We start from the raw sequence: 9,200 nt of genomic DNA on the forward strand, positions 1-9,200 counted from the left end.
GCTGAAGGAGTGACGATATTTGGGCAGCAAGGAAATGATTCTGTGAGTTGCTTCATCTCCAAGTCATTTTTCTATTTTCTTACGGTTCCATTCATCTGAAACTTAAAAGTCAAACATGAGTATTCTATAATTACATCAAGTATAGAGAATAGATTGTTGGCATGTATGGATCTGTCTGGATTTAAAAGCCATTGATCTTCATTACTAGAAAAAAAAATCATATTTAAAGTTTTGAACCATTCCTCTCCCAAACAAAGTTTCAGCTAGCTGTATTTAGGTTGACTTGAAATAGAATAGTATATTACACTCTTAATCAATCTATACCCACTAATGTCATATATATAATCAAGTAAACATACACTTAAACAACAATTCATCCCTTAATTCCTTCCGTGATTCACGCCGACATTCCCCCTCAAGTTGGTGCATACATATCAACCATGCCCAACTTGCTAAGTGAATTATAAAAGACATTTTTAGACACTCATTTTATGAGTATATCGGCAAGTTGCTCTTCTGTATGAACAAAAGGAAAACTGATGATTTTTGCGTCTAGCTTCTCCTTTATAAGGTGACGATCAACTTCCATATGTTTTGTACGATCATGTTGCACAAGATTCTGGGAAATATTAATAGCAGCCTTGTTGTCACAGTACAGCTGCATAGCACACTTAGACTTAATACCCAAATCTTGTAGCAAATTTCTAAGCCATAATAATTTGCACACTCCTTGAGCCATACCTTTGTATTCTGCTTCAGCACTAGATCGAGCTACCACTTTTTATTTCTTACTCTTCCATGTAACAAGATTACCCCCTAACAAAGGTAAAGTACCCTGATGTAGATCTCTGATCTATTATATTTTTAGCCAGTCTGCATCCGTGAAGTCACAAACCTCAAGGATATTATTGTGATTAGAGAACATTACTCATATCCTTGGAGCTGATTTTAAGTACCTCAAAATCCTTACAACAACATCCATGTGGTCCACACTGGGATTATGCATGAACTGACTCACTACACTTATTGCATACGCAACATCTAGTCTGGTATGTGATAAATAAATTAGGCGTCCAACTAGCCTCTGATAACGAGGTTTTTCAGTATGCACTTGATCTGGATATTCTGCTAACCGATGGTTCTGCTCAATAGGAGTATCAATGGGAGTGCAATCCAGCATACCGGTCTATGTTAGTAGATCAAGGATGTACTTCCTCTGACACAGATAGATACCATCACTTCCCCGGGCTATCTCAATGCCCAAGAAGTACTTAAGTGTACCTAGGTCTTTCATCTTAAACTATGTGGCTAGCTGTTTCTGTAATCTATCCACCTCAACAGTATCATTTCCAGTAACTACCATATCATCAACATATATAATTAAGGCTGTTACATTCCCTTGTTGATCTCTTCCTCTATTGCTTTCCTCCATTTTGGATCTCTCAATGCATCATGCACTTTGTTAGGTACTGATATAGTAGATATTTGATTCACAAATGATTCATATGACTTAGAAATCTTTTGGTAGACATAAAATTTTCCACAAGATACTTAGTTTTTGCCTGAAGGGTATGTTCATATTTTTTTGTTGGCTGACCCCGAGTAGACCTATTTGGCAAGACATATTGTCTACTATTAGCCTCACTAGTATTAGTCTCAATAGAATGACTAACCTCAAATGAGTGATCTTCCGTACCGGGAGAGCATTAGTCAGATGTATAAACAGTAGTACGGGAGACATGAGTTGTAGTTGTGTTGTCATCTTCTGGTACCTGAATCTCTGAAGTGATTATACCGGAATCACCTGGTGGTGCCTGTATAGCGGACACATTAGTAATCTCAATTGATCTTGTCACCATATCTACTGGCTTACTTGTCTCCCCCTCTCCATGATACAGCTCTTCAAAATATGAATTCTCCCCCTGAAGATAGTATCGGAAGAGGGAAAATAACTCATGTCCTCAAAGAAAGTAACATCCATAGTGACATAGTACTTCCAGGTAGGCGGATGATAGCACTGGTACCCTTTCTGATATCCGTCATACCCAACAAACACATTTAACGGCTCGGGCATCCAACTTAGATCTCTGGTGTTTTGGAAGATGGACAAAAGCAACACAACCGAAAACACATGCAATAAGATTATTAAAAGAGGGTAAGGAGACATGAGATGCAAGCACCTCATATGAAACTTTGCCTTGAAGGACACGAGAGGGAAGACGATTAATGAGGTGGGCGGAAGTTATGACAGCATCACCCTAAAGGTATTTGGGCATATGGGCACTAAAAAGAATACACCGAGCCATGTTAAGTAAATGACGATTTTTCCTTTCAAACTCCATTCTGCTCAGGTGTATAAGGACACACTGTTTGATGAACAATTCCGTGTGTATTAAGGAACTCCTGAAAGACATGATTCACATATTCCCCCCCCCCATTCTCAGAACGAAGAACTCTAACTGCGGCATTATATTGTGTTTGGACAGTGGTATAGAAGACTTGAAAAGTGGGAAAAACCTCATCATTAGTTTTGAGGAGAACAATCCATGAAAGACGGGTGCAATCATCAATAAATGACACATAATACCGCATCCTTGACACAGTAGACTCTTTGGAGGGTCCCTAAACATCAGAATGAATTAATTCGAAAGAAAGAATACGTTTATTAGAAGTACTAGGGGAATAAGTAGATCGATGACTCTTGCCTAAAACACATGTCTCAAAATGTAAAAGTGACTCATCCACACTAATAAACAAAGTAGGCATATATGTTTTCATAACACTAAAAGATGGATGCCCTAAGCGACGATGTCATAACAAAACTTCACTTAGCTTGTCAGAAGTGGAGATTAAAGCGGTCCGAGACTGTGCTCCTGGTTTCTCCCCCGCATATGTCTGATCTAGATGAAACAACCGGCCCCTCAGATACCCCCGACCAATTAACTCCCCGGTGAGAAGATCTTGAAATATCACATACATAGGAAAAAAATGTCACAGAGCACTTAGCGTCAGTGTTCAATTGGGGGACAGATATCAAATGATGAGATAAAACAGGTACATAGAGCACATTGTGAAGCTCTATTGTGGAAGTAATATGAACAAACCATTTCCCTAATACGGGGAAGGCCTCACCATTCACATTAGTAACATAGAGTACTGGTGGAAGAGACAATACGATAAAATAAGATTTATCATAAGCCATATGATCAGACGCACCAGAATCAATAATCCATGTATCAAAACCAACAAAGTTAGAAATATTTAAAGCCATACCAATTTTACTACGACCAGCGATGGATGCGGTAGGTATTGCTCCTCCTGCGGTATGATGATCATGTCTAACCACACCATAGATATCTGGTTCCTGGACGAATTGAATAGCTGCTTTCGCCTTGGGACAATAATTAGACCGCTTAGGCCTAAGGTGTGGATACAGCTTCCAACAGGTCGCACGAGCATGGTTAGTATCATGACAATAAGAGCAAGGAGGGCGGGCTGATTCCTTAAGCCTGGTGGCGGTCCGCACTGATGAAGATGAGCTGAAGTTGCTTGTGGAAGTGGTGCTAGAGAGCTAGCACGAACAATGTGGCTAGAAACTTCAACTTGTGTCTGATCAAGACTCTCCTGTTGAGATTCATCCTTACAGATATATGTGAAAGCTGTAATTAGGCTAGGGGGTTCGGTATTTCTGAGTAATTCTCATTTCGCACTGTTATGCTTTGCATCAAGACAGTTCAGGAAATGGTGAACTCGCTCAAGCTCCTTTTCTTTGTGGTACCAAATAACATCATCTTGATTCTTGATCATGCAAGGACGTTTCACATCAATCTCAGCCCAAATATTCTTTAGTTTGGTGAAATATTGCGCCACCGGTTGTCCATCATGTTGCATCGTCAAAGCTGTGCACATTAACTCATGAACCTGTATGAAATCAGAGTCATTAGTATATAAGCCTTCCAGTGTCTTCCATATTGCCTGCGCAGTGTCACATGCCTCCACCAGATCAACGATCTCTTCATTCATAGATTTCCACAAGACGGACATTACAAGACCACCATCGTTGTCCCACTTAGTGTAGGCAACAAGATCATTTGTACTAGGAGCCGTAGTTACTCTGGTTACATGTCCCATTTTGTGTATGCCTCGAAGATGAGCGGCCATAATTCTCTTCCATTTACGGAAATTGGTCTCATTGAGTTTGGTTCCCCCAAAGGAACCACTATCAGAACTCTTGATAGATACTTCAAATGTCAGAACATCATTTAGCTGAGAACCCATTGAAAAGTAATTAAAAAATCAGGAGGTATATGTCGGAAACACAAAAAAAAACGGAGATGAACCTATCTTGGGTGCACGTGCACCGTCGGTGAACCTGCACTGTCAATCAAGACTATCAAATCTGGTCTGGGTCGGATCGGGTTGAAGGTGGTCCGGGTCGGGTTGGAGATGGGCCGGGTCGGATTCGTGCAGGCGGGTCGGGAGAGTACCCGAATGATTGAGGAAGCGCATCGCCGTTTCCAGCGACGTCGGGTCGGAAGATCATGGGCGGGATACCACGGAAGATCACGAGCGGGTGGCGTCACGGGCGAGCGGCGTCGCCGGAGCTTGAGGAAGCCGGAGCCCGAGGACCGCTGGTCGAGAGGCGAGCAGAGGACCGTCGTGTGCTCGTGGCCTCGATGACGATGGCTGTTGTGAGGCTTGTGCTTCCTGGTGAGTTGGCCAAGCACGCTATTTTGGAGGGGACCAAGTTCACTAGCTGCTGGAAGCAGCGCAGAGGGCCGGGAATAGGTGATACCAAGAACATGAGTAGAGCGCAGAGGAGGAGGATGCTGTTGGAGGGGCACTTCACATCACATGAGCAAGAGTTCACATCACATGAGCACGGTACCAAGAACAGGTGATACTAGCCAAGCTCGCACCAAACCCAGAACATAGCACTGCTCTGATACCAAATAGAATAGTATATTACACTCTAATCAATCTATACACACTAATGTCTTATATATAATCAAGTAAACATACACTTTAACAACAATTCATCCCTTAATTCCCTCAGTGATTCACTCCGACACTTGATAAGTTATGTTAGAGTTTGATCTCAGCATTTACTTGTGTTTTTATAAGTTTTTGTGCCAGAGAGTTTAGAGTTAACATTTATGACAACCAAATCCTCATTAAATCGAGGTTCGAGTATAAAGAGGTTTCCGAGCTCAATGAATGTTAAAGTTCAGTTTTGAAATTTTCATTCTGGGCCAAATCGCAATATGCAATTTAGTTTGTTATCTGCTTGATAATATTGGAAAAACCTCTGTCCAATATATGAAAAATATCTTCCATCTTTTCACTGTTACATAGAACATGCAAACGATATAGTTTTGGTTCTTCTGGTGTCTTGCTATGCGTCAAATTAATCTGATGTGTCATGTGTGATAATTCTGTAACTCTGATGTTATTTAAGATGGTTTTGTACTTCGGTTACAATGATACATACATAAGTCTCATTTATATTAAATGTCAAGTCTCAAGAGTTTCAGAGCTTGATGATTGAAGATATTAAGACTTGAATGAATAATCTCATCTTATCAATGTTATAGAGGGTCACTGCAGCTTAAGATTGAACAAAACATACAAAATATGCAATCAAGGGTTTATCAACTGTCAGCATCTGATAACTCAACTTGTATCATATGCTACCAAATCTACCAATTTTCGGAAATTTCAGATGCATTATACTCTGTTTTCTGCCTCTTTTCTTTTCCAGCTTCTTCTTCCTCCTCTATCTTGGTGGTCTCGAGCCTCTTACGCTTGAGGCATTCCACAAGTCCTTCAAGAACAATATCAGCATCATCACCATCACCCCCACCCCTCATAAGCTCCTCACAAACATCTGCGGGGGTGATGTTTGTGCTCTCCATCAACCCCTCAATCTCTTGGCACAGCTGATGTTTGCTGGTGTCCTGAATGCAAAGGTAGTTTGAGGCTAAGGTTTTGAACCCTTTCGGGGTACAATACGACATGTGAATGTGCATGTCCATTCGACCAGGCCTCAACAATGCAGGGTCTAGCCGTTCCTTGTGATTGGTGGTGAATACAATAATCCTTTCATCACCGCAACTTGACCACAGACCATCAACAACATTCAGTAGACCGGAGAGTGTGAACTGCAATTATCATAACACCATGTCAGATTCTCAATGCCTCTAAACAAAATACAACAGCATAAAATGTAAACTATACATAATATACAACCATTTGTTTGGAAACTCATGCAAACTATTTTTATTTGCAGTATCTGCAGTGTCATAATCAAAAACAAAACAAAAGAACAGAAAAGTTGTACTGACCTTGGATTTGGTTTCGGAAATTATGAAGTTTTTGTTCTCTTTTGATTCCCGGCTTACGGATTCCTTGCTGCAATCAATATCCTCAAACACCATGATAGAACGATTTGTAGTAGACATCAAGGCTTTCCTCAACTCATCATTGCTGGAAATGCTAGTTAGTTCCAGGTCATAAATATCAAAATGGAGGTGATTGGCCATGGCTGCAACCAAGCTAGACTTTCCAGTACCGGGTGGACCGTACAACAAGTAACCTCTCTTCCAAGCCTTGCCAACTCTCTTGTAGAACTCCCTCTTGACGAACTTGTCCAAATCCTCTATGATCATCCTCTTCATCTCCGGCTCCATTTCCATTGTCTCAAAAGTAGCCGGGTGCTCAAGATCCACGCTACTCCATTTGCCGGAAGAAGGTACGAAGTCATCTTCGTCACCACTACCGTAGTGATGGACCGAGGAGGAACGTCTGCTACTGTAACTATAAAGCTTTAAAACCTTTTCTGCATCTTTGATAGCCTCGGCCTGAGCCAATACATATGGTATGTATGAGTTTATAACTGTCTTTGTGTTTCCTGTGGAATGTTAGCTCAATGCTGCTCTTGTTGGCATAGCGACGGCTTTCTTCGGGGAAGATCATGCGCCACTTGACTTTAATATTCTCGAAAGTGTCATTGATTTCCTGGTTGGTGGTAACAGCAACTGTGGGTGCCTTCTGTTTCGGTGCTTGGCTGATTCGAAAGAATTGGGTTTTTGGGTTGATCTTGGTCGCAAGATAGGCCTCAGCAGCTTCATAGACTAGGTTGCACCGTGAACTTATGCCGTCGAAGAAGTCTTCATCGGCAGAGTTGTCGACTAGGAGAGTTATGTGATTGGCTAGAGGGTCCAAGAGGTAGCTGAGGCTTGATTTTAGGTATGAGTAGACGTATGATTTGAACTCGTAAGGGAGGAAATTAGTGTTCATGGATTGAAGCATAAACATGTAACCAGCAAAGGGGGCATAGGCTGAGAAGAAGGAAGACATTGCTTTGGGCATCATATCTTTGAAACTGGAACTACTATGGTTATCATAATATTCCTCCTCCATCTTAAAACGGAACAGAGTTTGGGGCTGCAACAGTTGCGGATTATGTTGTAAAGGGAGATCATTAAAAGTCACGTTCGTTAGAGCGTAGTGCCTCTTATGTACAGGTTCACACTATCAAGGAGTCTCTAGAATTTTTTTTTTGTGAAAAGATAATCTCTAGAAATTTGTTTCCTTGTAGGAGTAGAATCCTTCTATTAGGTTTAGCCGTTTAGGAGTCCTAAACCTAGCTATCCTTCTATTAGATAATCCTTCTATGTTGAGAAGCCTCCATTCTCTACAATTTGGCAGATTTAACGTTGGTCAGTCTCGAAACCTAGCTATCGGAATTAAGATGGCTTCTCCGAATTTGCAAGATTTGATGCCAAAAGCGATGTCTTCCTTCTTCTCGGCATATTGTCACGTCCCTATTTTGGGAGTGTCAATCGTGGGCTGCTGGTTGAAAGAACTTCAAGGATATATGGGATTTGCTCCAAGATTCAATGTGTGGGAGATATATGGCTGCTCCTTCCGAAGGGTTCAGGCATGCCGATTCGGTTAAATTCGGAGAGTTTGTCGCTAGTCGAGGACTTAACGTCAAAGAGGCGAGTTGGCCGCCCTACACACAGGCAGGGGTCTGGAGCCGATCCCCTGATGAGCCCAAGGCAGGGCGAAACCAGTGTTTTGTCCCGTTGGATAAGGCTGGTTCCATAGGGATGGAGCGCCGCATGGACCAAGTGTGGCAGCCGAATGGCTAGGTCCGTGACAAGTGGTATCAAAGCCACCTCAACATCGCTGTCGTTGTGTTCGCCAAGCGCTCACACGTGTCGCCGTGTCCCCAAGATACAGGGGGCTCCGCGGGAGAGTCGAGTAGGCAGGGTCGCCTCCAGGGGGGAGGACCGGACGAGAAGATCCGTGGTAATGTCCAGGACAAGAGAGATCCGGCACGAAGTCATTGTTGGGTGGAAGATCTTTGGGAACTCCTTTTTGTCGCTCTAGGCATCGCGGGCATACAAGGGATGCGCGTGCCGCAAGTGAGGATGCTGTGTACGAGGACGTACACCAAGTTTGGTGGGGGAGGATGTCACGTCCCTATTTTGGGAGTGTCGATCGTGGGCTGCTGGTTGAAAGAACTTCAAGGATATATGGGATTTGCTCCAAGATTCAATGTGTGGGAGATATATGGCTGCTCCTTCCGAGGGGTTCATGCATGCCGACCCGGTTAAATTCGGAGAGCTTGTCGCTAGTCGAGGACTTAACGTCAAAGAGGCGAGTTGGCCGCCCTACACACAGGTAGGGGTCTGGAGCCGATCCCCTGATGAGCCCAAGGCAGGCTCTATGGGGATGGAGCGCCGCATGGACCAAGTGTGGCAGCCGAATGGCTAGGTCCGTGACACTATGCTCCCTTTGCTGGTTACATGTTTATGCTTCAATCCATGCAAACCAACTTCATACCTCACCAGGTTCAATCGTACATACACTCATACATAAAATCATGCATTAACTACATCTTGGATCCTCAAACGAATCACATAACATTCCTCGTAGACGGTCAAAGCCAACGCGACTTATCTGGATTGCGAAAGGTGAACCAAGTCTATGATGCTGCTGAGGTCTATCTCGCCGCCAAGATCAATCCGAAAACCCAAGTTTTTCGAATTTCTCAACCACCTAAACAAAAGAAGGCCAGACTTGCCGTTGTCACCAACCAAGAAATCATCGACACTTTCGAAAACATTACAGTGAAGTGGCGCATGATCTTCCCTTCCAGAGAGGGCTATAGTAGCGAGAATTATGCCCGC

At 42.8% G+C, this 9,200-nt stretch overlaps 1 pseudogene; it reads right to left on the bottom strand.

The window, feature by feature from the left end:
- Window positions 1-5,699: 5,699 nt before the first annotated feature.
- On the bottom strand, window positions 5,700-7,422 carry LOC126800506 (AAA-ATPase At2g18193-like; annotated as a pseudogene).
- Between the last annotated feature and the right edge of the window lie 1,778 nt (window positions 7,423-9,200).

Source organism: Argentina anserina, chromosome 1, assembly GCF_933775445.1.
Source record: "Argentina anserina chromosome 1, drPotAnse1.1, whole genome shotgun sequence".
Classification (NCBI taxonomy): Eukaryota; Viridiplantae; Streptophyta; class Magnoliopsida; order Rosales; family Rosaceae; genus Argentina; species Argentina anserina.